The sequence below is a fragment of the Ornithodoros turicata genome, chromosome 2 (genome assembly GCF_037126465.1).
Source record: "Ornithodoros turicata isolate Travis chromosome 2, ASM3712646v1, whole genome shotgun sequence".
Classification (NCBI taxonomy): Eukaryota; Metazoa; Arthropoda; class Arachnida; order Ixodida; family Argasidae; genus Ornithodoros; species Ornithodoros turicata.
In genome coordinates, this window is record NC_088202.1 from 142,340,827 (window position 1) to 142,356,485 (window position 15,659).

At 46.9% G+C, this 15,659-nt stretch overlaps 1 long non-coding RNA gene across 1 annotated transcript; it reads left to right on the forward strand.

Moving 5' to 3' along the window:
- Positions 1 to 12,130: 12,130 nt before the first annotated feature.
- LOC135384175 (uncharacterized) lies at positions 12,131 to 13,000 on the forward strand. The gene is made up of 2 exons (XR_010420277.1): positions 12,131 to 12,404; positions 12,820 to 13,000. It is a non-coding gene; the product is annotated as an uncharacterized LOC135384175 (long non-coding RNA).
- Positions 13,001 to 15,659: the final 2,659 nt, after the last annotated feature.

A 15,659-nucleotide genomic window follows, 5' to 3' on the forward strand; every position in this document is an offset into this window, starting at 1 on the left:
TCGGGGCGCCACCTGCAGTTGATTGGAATCGCGAATACGATTGTTGAGAAACTCGAATATTGCCGATAGGGCGGCGCCACCGACGCGATTTTTTCCCGTGCGTGGTCCCTCTGGTGGGTGGCACGTGGGCGGAGGGCTGTGTTTTACGACCCGTGCGCTTACAACATGCAAGTGTATACATACAAAGAGCAGTCATACACAAAAAGTACAAGTTGAAATATATTTAATAAAGCCAATAGTGCTGGGAATTGTAATGCCAATCAGATGAAGGTGAAAAACCCTGCCGAAAAAAACCTTGATGATCTGAAAACGAAACAACACAACACAGTACAACTCGTATAATAAAGAATATACTTACTCCTTACCAATTTCACAGCTTCCATATAGATATGACTCAATATCATTGAAGAGATACCTCGCGGCATCACCCGTTGACCACACCGAGTCATCACACAGAAAGAATCAAACCAAGTGCATACTCTGTTTTATTATTGGCAATCCTCATATCTTACACACACGTTTTCGATGAATCGGAATTAAAACACGATCGTTCTTTATCAAAGGACACCACATATAGTTAAAGAGGATATTCTTATTCCATACGATTACAATCAAATTTACAGGTTTTATCATAACAAATCTGAGATTCCTATAAGTGACCACTATCATTACAACACTGACAATTTTCCAGAGCCAACATTATTGTATAGTGGGGACACAACTCTTAAAGATAGTTTCTTATTAAGTGCTGATAGATACAACGACATTAATCGAATTTCGAGCACAGCAGGGAAGACCAAAGACACCCAACTATTATGCTCTGTTCCTACGGGACACAACTTTGAAAGACAGTTTCTTATTAAGTGACCAGCGCAGATGTAATGAAATAATTGGATTCTAAAGAACAGAGGAACACAATCAATACAGAGCCAAACTATAGCGCTTTTTCAAACATGCGAACAACAGATACATGTAGGAAAACAATAGCGAAACAATACTCAACCAATCCATCAAAACGAGAAGCATTACAAATTTAATAACTTCTGTCCGTGACCAGCGCGGATCTAAGAAAATAAGTCGACTCTGAAGAATACAACAAGAATTCTATCAAAACAATTAATAGCCAGCAAAAAACTAAGGACAGATAACGACGGTAAGGACGGTTTCTCTAAGTGGCAATTTCTCCGACACGCAAACAACAGGTACATAATATTAATTCAAATAACCATCGTGAGCTAGGCTAAACGAACAGTACGAAATACAGTTTTCATTCTGACAGACACTACAGACCTTACTTTGTTTTATGGATCCACTGGGGGTATCTACACTAATACCCAGAAAACAGACATGGTACAATCAGAAAAACCAAGGCGAGCTATCTCTCCCGTTTTTTCTTTCTTTCTCCTCCTCTTTCTATACAGCCAAAGCCAAGCAACTGCGCATGCTTGTTCCTCCATGGGATGTGGAACGCTACCTCTCTCTCTCTCAAACATTCCTTTCTTCAAAGCGGAGGACAAGCCGATAATCGGCCAAGTTTGCACAGAGGAGATATTTTTTTATTGAACATTTACCACAAATAGACGCTCATTATTCGATTCGGAAGAAAATATGGAGAAAGTCAACATTATTCAATGACAGAAAACAATCTATCAAAACGAGAAACATTATAAATTTCATTTAATTTCGTTTATTTTCAATTGTAACACAGAAAAGAAAGGAACAAGGGGAAGTTGGACGAAGAGAGGCTAAAAAGCCGTTTGACAAGGGGGACAAATTTAGTAACTGCTAACTGTTTATGATAACTTTACAACAGAAAGTTCTACGTGCAGCACCCACTGTGGGGATGCCAGGGCTGGAGAGGCATGAGGCGAGGCTTGAGAAGAACAATGGGGGAAGCGAACTACCCGTTTAATGGCGAAAGCGATACAAACAACTAACAAGACAACCGTGAAGTAGGCATGGCGAGCGACGACTGACTAGTAGTAGCGAAGCGGAGGGAGTCTCCGGTCTTTCAGACGCGGCGAGCGCGTGCCACAGCTTTTGCATCAGAGCCATTTATAGGGAGAGTTTGGCCATTCTTTGATCTTTTGCCGCCTCATGGGTGGAGCCTATTTTGACGTCAGAGTCATCGTTGCGCCGCCCAAAAAGCCTGAGTCCGAGCGGAATCCGCTTATCAGCCGTCTAGTCCGCGCCATGTTGATGCTGTCCTCCAGCTGGTCCACAGCTTCGTGGTCGCGCTGAATGTAATCTACAGGAATAGCCGGCTTATGACCCACTCGCCCTAGTGATAAGGGGGGCTTTGTTGCCGAACTGAAAGAGTTCAAGGACGAAAGGCTTTCGAAGCAAGAAGTTCGCACGTGTCTTCTCTCCGTGGATTGTAAACAACGATCAGCATCAATATGGCGTCGGCGACCAGCTGACGACGGGACAACAATAGAGCACGACGAGGGAGGTCGCTCAGCCGTGACGTCGCATGACGCGCTTTAAGTTAGGCTCCTCCTAATGGCCAAACTCTCCCTATAAACGGCTCTGCTTTTGCATAAGCAGGGGGCGACCTCTGTTGCAGTCCAGGGGAAGTGCGGCGTGAATAAGGAGGAGGGGGAAGGACGACCCTCACACCACACACAAAAGAAACAAGTATTCAGCTGAAATGGAAATTAATATATAAAAGTTTTCTACAGAGGAAATCATCAGACACAGCTCAGAAACACATTTTCTCATCCAGCTCACCCTCTCAGTTAATCTCACCCCCTCTCTCTATCTAAATTTCTTGGTCTCTTACCGAATTCAGCCCACCAACGCTGTGCCCTCAACGCTCATTTGACATTTTTGGGACAACCACAGGACTTTGAACCTTATTGTGAAGGGGCTCATTATTTCATTCTCCACACCACCATCACCATGGGGTATCATGGCGATCGAGATGAACTCCCCATTCATTATATCTTAAAAATAAAGCTGTTATTGTTGTTAACACAGTTAGTGAGGTGCTTGAATGAATATTATTAACCAGATCAGAGGCTTTTTTTGAGAAACAGAGCCTTTTATCTTATTATGAGTTCGAATTCTGAAAAAATAAGTCAAATAAGTCAGGAGTACTCTCAGTTTGTAAACTTCCTGAAAGTAATATTGAAAGAAAACAGTTAACTATGGGCACGAAGGGAGTTGCCTCAGGACAGGAGCCGCCGATATTTCGAACAGAGACTGTTCTCTTCTGGCCCAGAAGAAGAATACTCTGTTCGAAATATCGGCTGCTCTGTCCTGAGCAGAAAAGCTTTAAATGTTTTCAATGGCTCAATATTATGCAAAAAACTCGAACACGACGATGTTATATGTAAAACTGTCAACCTGCTCACCGATTATTTACAAAATTGAAAACAATTTGCTCAAGTTGCTGACACCTCCTCTTATCTGGGTGATGTTTCCACAAGAATAAATTCTCTTCTCTCTCTCTCTCTCTACTCAGCAATTGGCGGTTAGGCCCGGTTAAGCCTACTTCTATTTTGTTAATGAAAAGTTCAGCAACAAAAGTTGATGTGGTGACTAAAAGAGTGTACAAAGAGAGCATCTGCCACATGTTCTTTGAAAGGCAGCACTACGTATCCTGGCGGAGGTGATCGTTGTGCTTTCGTTTGTGTTCGGTCATCAATTGTGGTTGTGTATAATAACTGCATCTACATAGCTAATCGCTTGTTTATCGTCTGTTCTGCGACCTATGCGGTGAACTGCAACGTTCAAGATAGCCTCTCGATGTACCTCAGCCTCGAAAGCAGCGGGAGTCTGATGCCATTTTCACAACGTGTGTGCAAGTGCTGATCACGGTAGGCTATGTAAACAGAAGTAACATTCAAGAGTGGCATTAGTCTGCATCGGACTCCTACATGAATAACTTCTACAGTGTTATGGTTTCAAGAAATCGACGTAGTACTTTGCAACGTGTCACCGATGTGCAATCCATTAAAGCATATCTTCGCGGACTGCGTTTCTCCGAGAGCATGGTGATTTCAGGCAGTTCTGGTAGGGTGGTTCGGTCGACCTCTCAGATTTTTGTTCATTCCAATATATATGGAAGCCAAGTGCCCGGAAAAGTCTTATCATGACCCTTTTCATTTCGGCGGGGCGTTTCGTCTTTAGCGGGAGTGTGTACAGAAAACGGAAGAGGAAATCGCTCGCCACAAGAATGTAGCGGTAGCCACCGTTGAACCTCTTGTATTTTGAAAAGTTGGCAAGATCCATTTGCCACACGTCGTTGATCTTGAGCGCGATGATGCGACTCCTATTAAACTTTCTTCTGACCGGATGGTGAAGCGTGTAGGCATCCAGCTTTCTGAGAATGGCGAGAGCCTTCTTTTTGCTCAAGTGACGCGCTTTTCTATAGCGGTCCACACACCCCAAACCACCCGCTGGCTTCTCATATCCCTCCATAAGTCGTCCACGCAATGGAGGCTTGCTGCTGCTGCTGTTGAGGCTCGCGAGGTTTGGGCAGAGAAATCAGACGCAATAGTTTCGAGACTTTGGGGAACCAGGAAGGTTCCTTTCCCGTCTTACATTGCAAGAAATAATTGATGAGTTCGTAAACGGAGGAGTGCCTGATGGGCTTGCCCGACACGGAGACACAACCCCCGCGATCCCAGGAAAGAACCTTCTGTAATTCCGAGACGGCCCTTTCCGCTTCCTCTTCGTCCACCTCTGGAGAGAGGAGCGAATAGTCAAAGTCATTTGTAGCGTCGGACGCCTTGTTTTTATTGTCGTAGGGTTCGTATCCATACTGCTTGAGTATACGATACAGTGCTTGCAGTATGAGTTTCACTTTGACGTCGTCACTCTCCTTCGAGGAAAGAACGTTTCCGGTGGAGGAGTTGGTCACTTCAATTCTCTTGGCCATTGACGAAAAGGTTCAACACGGCGGAAAGTAGGCGAGGAGCCACCGACGAAAGAACGCCCTGTCCTCGCTGCTGAGACGGATAGCGCTTCAAACGTTGCGGATTCTTGTGAATCTTTTTGTAGGCAAACCGTCGTAAAAAGCGTTTGTGCTTCTTCAAACGCGCGAACGTGTCTGGAGCTAGAGCCACCTTTCCGTTCAATAAATTGAGGCAAATTTCGGAGAGGTGTTTCATGTCAGACGAGGAAGAACGTCTCAAGACGTCGCGGAGGGGGTAGAGTGGAGAGTACTTTGAGTAAAGTGAGGTGAGGGCGGAGATTCATTTCGGGGCGTAGATATATTGACGTTCTCCCAGAAAGATATTGCTACGCAACCTGTGATCCTCGTGCGTATAGTTGTGAAGATCCACGAGTAAATAAGCGTGGGGCGACGACATCGCTTGTTTATATGCGTCCAGAAAATACTCAAATTTTTTTCTGCCAAATAACTGTTGCCCGAAATGTTCCATCTGGTGCACGCTGTGCACGGTGCGCCACAGGACGACGTAACTGGCGTTGTAGGATATAGTTCTAAAATGGCTACTGTCGAAAAAGATGTTTTGAACGAGTAAGAGGATCGACGCGTTGGCATGGTGAGAAACCAGAATGAAAAGATCGGTCACCTCCTTCAAGGAACCGGCGTTGGTCATGTGATCGTCGACGGCGATCAGCGTAGCGCGCGACGTGTCCCACTCTCGCAGTAGCTCCTTGGTAAATTTTACGGAGTCCCCAAATTCGTCCTGCATGCTCGTCGAAGCATATTTCTGTACGTAGAATATTTGTGACAGAGGCTTGTCCACCACGTCGTTCAGGTTCCTCAGCACGTTCGCAATGAAAGTAGATTTGCCGCACATGGAGGGGCCGCTTAAGATGCAGCGAAAAGGATGACGGAAACGAAAAGGTTCGGGGGAAGACATGTTGCGGGTGTACACGTTGCACGAAGAAAAAGAAGAGACTGAGAAGAGGGATGCATCGCTTTTATTTACACGTCGTCGTCGTCCTCTAGATGGAACTGCCCCAATACAGATTATCCAGGCTAAAGTTGGACTTCTTTTTCGTCAGTCTGTCCGCCGCTAAGATGCGGTCGAGCGTCTTCATCTTGTCCTGACACATTTCTTGACGTGCTTGCAACCATTCCAGGCGGTGGACTTGAAAGGCTTCCTCTACGATGCCGCGAATAAGTTCGCGAAGTTCTTCGTTTTTTGTCTTTCCTCGCCAACGAGAAACGCAGGAGAATAAACTGCACATGGCGTTTTCCACGGCGGGCTGCGCGGAGGACGCTAGGAGCGCGCGTCCCAGCCAGTTGCTGGCTGGCTGTCGCGGAGAGCAGACCTGTGCTCGGTTGCTCCGCAGTCCCCGCGCCCGCTCAGTTTCTGCCTGGCTGATGAGCAGTCGCCGCGGGGGAAAAGGTGAGTGATTTGCCGCGTTGTTTTACCGCGCTTCTTTTCTCGCATGTTTGCCGTTCCCCCTTGTTTAGCGGTGACCAACGAGTGATTTGCCGATGTTTGACTGCGCTCGTGTTAAGCCTTTTCGCGCATGTTTAGACTTTTTCAGCAGTGACTAAGCCTTTTCTCCGTGTTGATGCACGTTTAGCGGTGACGCGGCGGCGGTGCAGCGTTGTGACGCTGTGGTTAGGCCTAAGCGATCACTCCCCCAAGCCTTTTCTCCGATGTGTACTGTTTTCTCCGTGCTGTTTAGCAGTAGCAGTAGCGGTTAGACCTTTTCTCTCGCATGCCTAGACTTGTTCAGCAGTGTTGCCATTTTTTACCTGCCGCTAGTGTCTTGTTCTGTCTTTCTCGCATAGAGCTACGATGGTGGCGCCATCTGGTGTGATGCCTTGCAACTAAGTGGCCACCTGTCGTCGATCTCTGCAACTGCTGGGTGCCAACTACCAAGATGGCGGGCGCCCGTCACTCGGGTGTTGCGAGCGGTTTCTTCGCCGCGGCGTCGTCGATTTTCGAATAAATTCTTCTCTCCACTCTATTTCTATATATGTATTTTATTTTCTACCTATTTTTTCTTTTTTATGGGCTCTCGTAGTGCACAACGCTCAGCTGGTCTGGACACGAGTTAGATGCTCCCCAATTAGCGTGGTGACTCCCTGGAGGGTGCTGATTAATGTGGGGGGTCCCAATTAGCTCTAATTGCTAATTAAATCGTGTTCAGGCCAGTTGAGCGTTGTGCACGATGAGAGTCCATCCCCTACTACTAAGCACAAGGGCAATTCAGCAGCCGGGCAAACAACCTGATCTCCCTGCCTAACAAGACGATATCCTTGGCCAGAAAACTCCAAACTCCCTGCCTAACTACAGTTATTCGCCAATCTTTGTGGTTTCGCAGTGGTTATCCAAGATGGACCCTTATATTTAAGGAGTGCCTTTTTCGGGTTAAACGCGATTCTGCCCGGTTATTGCCCCCCGAACTGACCCCCCACCAATTCGGGTTAAATCCGATTTCTCCATGAATTCCAGTCACTATGAAACCCTCAAGTGATGTTTCCACTCGAGACGAACAAAGGTAACACATGTAAGAATGGGTCACTTAGGTTCCTAGCAATACACCCATATGTGTCAGCACTCCCAAGCAGCGCAATGCCTTGGAGTTCCCCTTGCAAGTTCCTGCAGTAGTCAGAGACAAGAAGTTGTCCGAAGTCAGAAGTTTTCCGCCGTCCACAATGCTACAGGCTGCTGAGGAGACTAGTATCCCGCAGGTAGCTGAGAAGCTCTGCAGTTATATCACCGCTGAAATTTTAACGCGTTCCTTCAAAGAGAGAGAGCGACATTTATTCAACAATCGTTGGACAGCAGCGAAGAGTCTCATTATGTCCTCTCCTGTTATTCCCTGCCGACTTCTTTAGAATCTGAAGAAAGATAACGTCGCGACCTGTGAGGAGACGATTCAAATTTTTCTGCATTGACCTTTTTGACAAGTCTACGCTACTGACATTGTAATATGAAGTAGAGTTCCTCTTAATTACTAGTTTCGAGAGTGAATAACAGTTTGAGTAACCGGGCTCGGTGACCATTTCAAGTGCCGACGATGAGCAGTCCAAGGGAACAACCGAGGACCGGCAAGTCTCCTTACCCCTTTATCCGTGTATTCGCACGAGCGACATTCCTCCAGAAGCGGAAGATGCGAAAAGCGGTATAGCTTTCTGCCGTCACGTGATCGTGAGCGCTCAATGTCATGTCACCGCTGACAGTGGGGAATATCTTGCTACACAAACACAAGATATTCCGTAGCAGACGACAGGAAAACATGCTGGTGTGCTAGGTGGCACCGTGTGAATGTTCAACATAACACAGGCCGGAACTTGGTCTATGTGAGCAGTGTTTTCGTGTTTTCTTCCACTAGAATATTCCGTGGGGATGTCGCTCGTGTGAATACAGTCGACCCACGTTTATCCGGACGGCTTTGTTTCTTGTGAAAACGTCCGGATAGCAGGGGAACCGGATAAGTGAAACACGAAAATTCAGAGTGATCCTAAAAGGACATCTTTATTGACCATTACACAGAAAACTATCCACTGTCATCTGTTTCATTCTAATACACGCATCCAGTTCTTGCAAACCTTTGCTAATGACATCGATTTTGCAAAATATTGTTCTGTTGCTCGAAAAATAATACCGCTGTTCTCAGTGCCGCTCGCGCATTTTCTACCGCCACAGCTGGTTGCGTTCACGCTTTCATCATCAAATTCTTCTTGAATACTATCGGAAGCGACGACAATGACGATGTCGTCATCTGTGGTTGCAGCGCAGGGGTCCTCGTTGCAGACCTTCTCTGTGTGGAATGATCAGACTGCTCAGTGGATGACTTTCGTGTAACGTGCAAAGTCAGAAAGGAAGAAAATTATTCCTAGCAACACCGTCTTTGTGTCAGTAAAAAAAGGAGGTCACGACTAGGGTTCTCGACCACCCTTGACTAGGTGTAGGCCAAGTGTCATTCCTGGACAATGACCGGATAAATGAAGTCCGGATAAACGCGGGTCGACTGTATTTTGCAGCAACACAAATACTGTGCCGTGGAAAAAATTCTGACTGGATATAAGTGATTTCTATGAGGATGTACGAAAAATGATCTGTGTAACAAATGGGCTTTGTGAAGGTGGGGGGCCTCCCCAGGGCGTACGCCCTGTCTGCCTCTCCTTAAATTCGGGACTGATGGAAATTTCTCTTGTTTTGCCCGCTCGCTAGTGAAGCATCCGCTACTACTGCACCTTTGCTGAAGTCCGGATAAACGAGGGCGAAATACACGGAAAGAAATCCGTTCCCATGCTTTTTTGTCCGGATAGCGCAGGATCCAGATAAATGAAGTCCGGATAAATGCGGGTCGACTGCACACGGTACGTGCCTTTGTTCAGGAATTCGTGCCACTGGCTATAAAGCACACGTCGAGCACCGAAATGAAAGAAAAGTAAAAGGAATGTGGGCTTAGGTCTGCAGAGGGAACCATAGTTGTTGGATGTGCTTAAAGAAATGAAGGGTTAACGCTCCACCGCGGTCTCAAAAGTGCTGTTCGTACACTGTGACGAATACAAAGAGGGGGGTGGGATCGCCTCCCAATCAGCAAGCTAAACATTATGTTCTCCCTCCCCGCTACGTGCTTTGACAAAGAACCCCCTCCCCCCAAAGTCAAAGCCTGTCTCCGCTCCTGTTTGTACCATGCTGTTGAAACGCACGCTAGTACCGCTGCTATACGTTACCCAAGTGGATTAACTGACTGCACGCTTTCCGTGATAGCAGATGTCGCGTCATAATTGGTTTTCATCACATGCTTTTCGATGCGCTATCAAGACTACTGCCAAGCGTAACACAAGCATACAAACACATTGATAAGGACGCATCTTCCCAGGCAGCACAATGTACTGAAAGTCGAGTGCAATAGGGGTGGACGGTATGTGTCTTATCAACGTTCTTTAGTTTCACGAGTATGTTCAAGGCCTTCCACCTACCCGTCCACCCTTTTGCACTCGACTTTCAGTACATTGTGCTGCCTGGGTTAACAGCATTTCTGGCGCTTGCGATGGCCCGATAAGTCGCGCCTGATAACGATAACAGTTCCCCCTTTCTTTTTAAAGTTTTCTTTCAATCCCTCATAGACGCCCCCTTACTTTGCATCTTCTGCCGATTCACGTGATATCCTAACCGATCATCGTCATTTGTCACTGAGGCTGGTGACGTCGAGCACCCATGGGTATATCAAGTGCCGCGTCCGAGGTTAGGCCACTTACTCCTGAGTCGCTTGGTAAGTTGCTGTTCGCTTTTGTCCTTTCTGAAGGTCTTGTACGTCTTAAAGGGGGTGCGGCAATCTTAGGTGGGTTGTTGTCGGTAGGTTTTGCTAGAATTTCGCGGCGTGTTTTGTACGTTTGCTTGTCGTCAACTTAGCGTTCCCAATGTCGCATCTTTGGGATAGCGGGGCATACGCTAAAGGAATTTTAGGAGTGCTTAAAGCCTTAGTATTTTTCAGGATTTCCGATTTATCTTCTGTGTGTGCCACCGCATGGATCTGCGCTGGATGTGCTGTCCATGTGCTCCTGTGGCATTGTGGTGTCCCATGGGTCGTTATTAAAAAGTATAAGCACGTTTCGTAATGGTTTTCTGTCAATCTAGAACACGCATTGTTATTGTCTGTTTACGTTTAGAAGAGCCCCCGAAGCTTTCTTTATTTTCTTTTTGTCAACGACAGGGCGTGACGTATGAAGGTAGGCACAAGCCCTTACCACTGATTTCTCCAGCGTTCTCTCACTGCGTTACGGGGACTCTCCTTGTTGAAACATTCACTCTCCACTTCTTCCCAAGAAGCGTGGATACGGGGACAATTATGTAAAATGTGGTAGCTAAACATTTTCACGTATTGATGATGCAAGTGCAATGCGCATTGCCTTTATACAGCATTTTCAAATAAACACGCGCAAAGCAACGAGAGCGAAACCGAAACGGAGAAGAAACCCGCTAGGAGCGAGTGCCCAGTAGGAGAGAACAAAACTGAAACAAGGAGCGCGATGGAGCGGAGGTGACCACTCGATGCCGTGCGGCCGTGTGCAGCGGCAGTGCAGAGGGCGCTAGGAGCGCGCCTGCGTAGAGACCGCGGAGGGACGCCAGAGGAGGCACAGTAAGCCGGTTTCGCCGCCGCGCAAATAGTGTCGCCACTGGCATTTCCCGCCAAATTCCGGCTATTTACTTTCCATTGGCTCCGGTCTCCCACGTGACCCTTCTCGATCATGATTGGCTGAGGCTCATTTAACCGGTGGATTCGCCCGCGTTCGTTTTTCCGAGGCGCCGACCCGTCTGACCGTTGTGTAGCTCGCGTCTGCCTATGTGAGCAGGCGGTGATTTCGTTTCGTGGATCTCGAAGATCTTCGAGCCATGGATGAACGCCTGAATGAAAGGTAAGCAGACAAACGTATGATGCATGTCAGTGATCAGACGTTTAATACTGTCGCCTAACTGTGTGCACCTTGCCCCGTATTACATCACTTTCTGCCGGTTAACAGTCATGATCTGGTTGATGATTCTGCGTGGCGTTGCTTCTTGCGTTTTGTTCCGCTGTTTGAATGTGTCTGATGCTTAATACACTGGTGTGCATGAAAAGGAAAACAGCGTACATCGCGTACGCAGGGCTCCTCCAATTTTGGCATTAGTCGACATTAGACGCGTAACGCTGGCATGTCTTATAGAGCGTATTCAGCCAATTAACGTTGCCTGTGCTCCGGTTTACCATATCATTAACAGGTTCACTTGTTTTTTGTTTTTTTCATTCAGACACCGACAGCTGTTCGTGGCCCTGCGATCTGCGAGCATGTGGCCCCTGTCACCAGAAAATTCGACAGTTGTGCTGGGATAAAGCGGATGGCTTCTGCGACTCATCACGTGCTATAGATATGTATAATAATATCTACTTTCTCCAAACCGAATAGGTTCCCTTAAGGATTGTATAATATGATAGTCACGCTTTCTGTTGCTCGGCGCTATTTATTCTCTGTTTATTCTGCAGTATTCTGTAATAATCGTGTTGATTTACTTGCATTCAAATGTTGCTTCTTGTGTATATGTTTACCGTGTCAATAAATTTGTACATGTGAATTCCTTCGTCTTCTGGATTTTCATTTTCTGCTTCCCGATAATATTAGCATATGACCTGGCGAAGCGCTCGGAACAGGGGGGGGGATATGAGTGAGAGGGTGTGGAGAGGGCACGCATCGCACATGCGCAGTTCGATCAGCCAGCGCGCGCTCTTTGGCGCCGTTTTCCGGCTATTTTGTCGTGATTCGTTACGGATGATCACGTGGTCAAGGGGGGCGGTGGTTTTCGTGGCGAAACTGTGGAAGCTACAGCTGCACTCCACTGGCGACGCCCTTGTCACTTGCGCGCTGGCTCTCGTGCAGTGAGGACGCGCGGTCGCTCGCTGCGCCGTCCCAGCGCCGCGTCAGTTGGGACTTGACTGTCATCGGGATCGAACGCTCCGTCGCCGCTGGGGAAAAGGTGAGTGATCTACCGTGGTGGTTTTTCCCAATGTTTGCGCGGTTTATACCGTGCTCGTGTTAAGCCTTTTCTCGCATGTTTGCCGTAACGGATAGGCCTTCTTCCCTGGGGTTTGTAAGCACATGTTTGAACTTGTTTAGCACTGACACGTAGCGTCCTAAGGTTTTTCTCGGTGTTGCCGCATGTGTAGCTTTGTGCGCCTAGCGTTTTGTGGTTATCGTCTTGTGCTAGCTTTTGAACCTTGTAGCGCTGTGGTTAGGCCTAATCGATCGCCTCTTCCCCGTTTTCTTCATGCTGTCGCATGTTTGTCATAGCGGTTAGGCCTTTTCTCCACGCTCTGGCATGCCTAGACTTGTTGAGCAGTGTTGCAATTTTACCTGCCGCTAATATTTTGTTCTCTGTCCTTCTCGCATAGAGCCGTGATGGTGGCACCATCTGGTGTGATGCCTTGCAACTAGTTGGCCGCCGTCGTCGAGCTCTGCAACTACAGGCCATCAACAAGCAACATGGTGGTCGCTGGTCATTCGGTCGTTCCGGAGCAGTTTCTTCGCCACGGCACCGTTCATTTTCCGAATAAATTGTTTCTTTCCACTCTATTTCTATCGTTTTTTCTTCTTTTTTTATGGACACAGGTTGACGCCAACACACGGTGTGGTCTGGACACGAGTTAGATGCTCCCCAATTAGTGTGGTGACTCCCTGGACGGTGCTGATTACTGGGGGAGGGTCACCATTATCTCTAATTGTTAATTTAATTGTGTTTAGACCAGATGTGTGTTGGTGGCAGTCTGTGTCCATCGCACACTACCACTACGAACAAAGGAATCGCCATGAGAACTGCGCTGAGTATTCTAAATGGCGAGCCGTCGCCAACTGAAGTATTGTGGCTCTGCTGCTCTGGCCGCCTCGCACAAGATCTGCCCATGCATGCCTATGCGGCTATATCGGCTGGGTCGCCTCCACAGTTTCATGCCGCCGTGCACTCCTATCACCGCAAGGTGTCCTCTATTCTACTGGCTTCATTTAGTGGCTTCTTCTCCTAGCGTGCTGTCTAAAGCAGTGGTTTGCCAAGAAGTGGAGAACAATCGGTCCAAAGCGGGCAACGCCCAAGAAACATGCCGTGAGCGGCGCTGGTGGGCTCGTGGCTGACTGGACTTCTGAGCAATGTTATGTGGTGGTTTTCCTGGGATATCCTGCCCACACGCTATCATCCCTTCTTGTGGAATGTTGCCTCGACAAACGGTTGTCCCCGAGAAAGAGGTAACATTTCCTTGAGTTTGAGGGACACACAATACGAAGAGGACAATTGTGGACATTGAGGGCATAATGTGTGTTTCTCGAACTCAAGGAAAGCTTACCTCTTTCTACAGTACACTTCTACAGTACAGCATTCTAATTTGTTCATCAGTTGTCCCTGTTGTGGTCGTGCCGAGACAAACAATCATATGCTCTACGAGTGTCACACGGCGAGTATCTTTTGGAGCCTTGTTCGCCGTTCGCCTCACAGCCTTAGTGTCCTTGTAACTGTTTGTGGCGTCGACATATTGTGGACAGCGCGGAGCTACTCGTGCTTGGACATGATCAGTTCGATAGGCTATGGGGAACACGTCCCTCAGCTTGTGCAGAGGACGGCCACGTATCAATCGCAGGAGTCCTGCCTTGATTGTACATAGTGTACATCGTGTAATTATTTTTCTTCCTACTTTCAGGCATAGGTGGTATAGCCTACAGACTATATGACCAATGAATCTTTTTTGTATCTAGTGTACATAGTTATATCCTGTGAAGTGCCTGAGTTTTTTGCGTGTCGTGTATAATCATTCCAGTCACTAAATTGTCCTGTAGCCATCGATTTACTTTGTACTGAGTACAGCTTGTGTATTACATAATTAAGCTTCCCGTAACAGCGAGGCTTTTTAAATTCCGACCTCTCTTTCCTCTGTCACTGGTTATTAGCAAGTTAATAAATGAAAGGAAATGAAATGGCATTCGTGGGTTGATCTCACACGTGCCTTCATCTGAACAAACCAGGACCTTTCCATGACAGCTGACATCAATAATATGCTGATTGGAAACTACAGTGTTCGTAATTGAAAATACGCCACAAACCACAGAGTATAAAGGGAATCGTTCGAGGACACCTACATGAACATGATCTTTAAACTCGAAGAATAGGAGTGAACCATTCAACTGCAGAATCCATTTTCAAGCGGTGACTTTTACTTTACTTATTGACTCCTTGCTTACAAGGTTCTGAGTCGAAGATGTCGGCATTCGTGGACCGTTTAACCTTCACTTTGCTCCTTTCTTATACACACACAAATACATGCATGAACAGACAGACAGACGATGATGAGATTGGGCTCCTGTCGAAATCTGAACAGATGACCTTTTTATGACAGCTGCCATCGATAACATACTGACTGCAAGTTATGGCGCGCGTGATTGAAAATAGCCATATGCGACAGACCCCCAGAGTAACGAGAATCGTGTGGCAACATTGGCATGAACATGATGATCTTTAAACTCAGATGATAGAAGGGAACCATTCCACTGCGGAATCAATTTTCAAGCGATGACTTTTACTTTACTTATTGACTCCTTGTTTACAAGGTTCTGAGTCGAAGATGTCAGGGCATTCGTGGACCATTTAACTTTCACTTCGCTCATTTCTTATACACACACAAATACATGCACGCACAGACAGACAGACGATGATGAGATTGGGCTCCTGTCGAAATCTGAACAGATGACCTTTTTATGACAGCTGCCATCGATAACATACTGCATGACTGCAAGTTATGGCGCGCGTGATTGAAAATAGCCATATGCCACAGACCCCCAGAGTATAACGAGAATGGTGTGGCAACATTGGCATGAACATGATGATCTTTAAACTCGGATGATAGAAGGAATCATTCCACTGCGGAATCAATTTTCAAGCGATAACTTTTACTTTACTTATTGACTCCTTGTTTACAAGGTTCTGAGTCGAAGATGTCAGGGCATTCGTGGACCATTTAACTTTCACTTCGCTCCTTTCTTATACACACACAAATACATGCACGCACAGACAGACAGACGATGATGAGATTGGGCTCCTGTCGAAATCTGAACAGATGACCTTTTTATGACAGCTACCATCGATAACATACTGACTCCAAGTTATGGCGCGCGTGATTGAAAATAGCCATATGCCACAGACCACCAGAGTATAACGAGAATCGTGTGGCAACATTGGCATGAACATGATGAT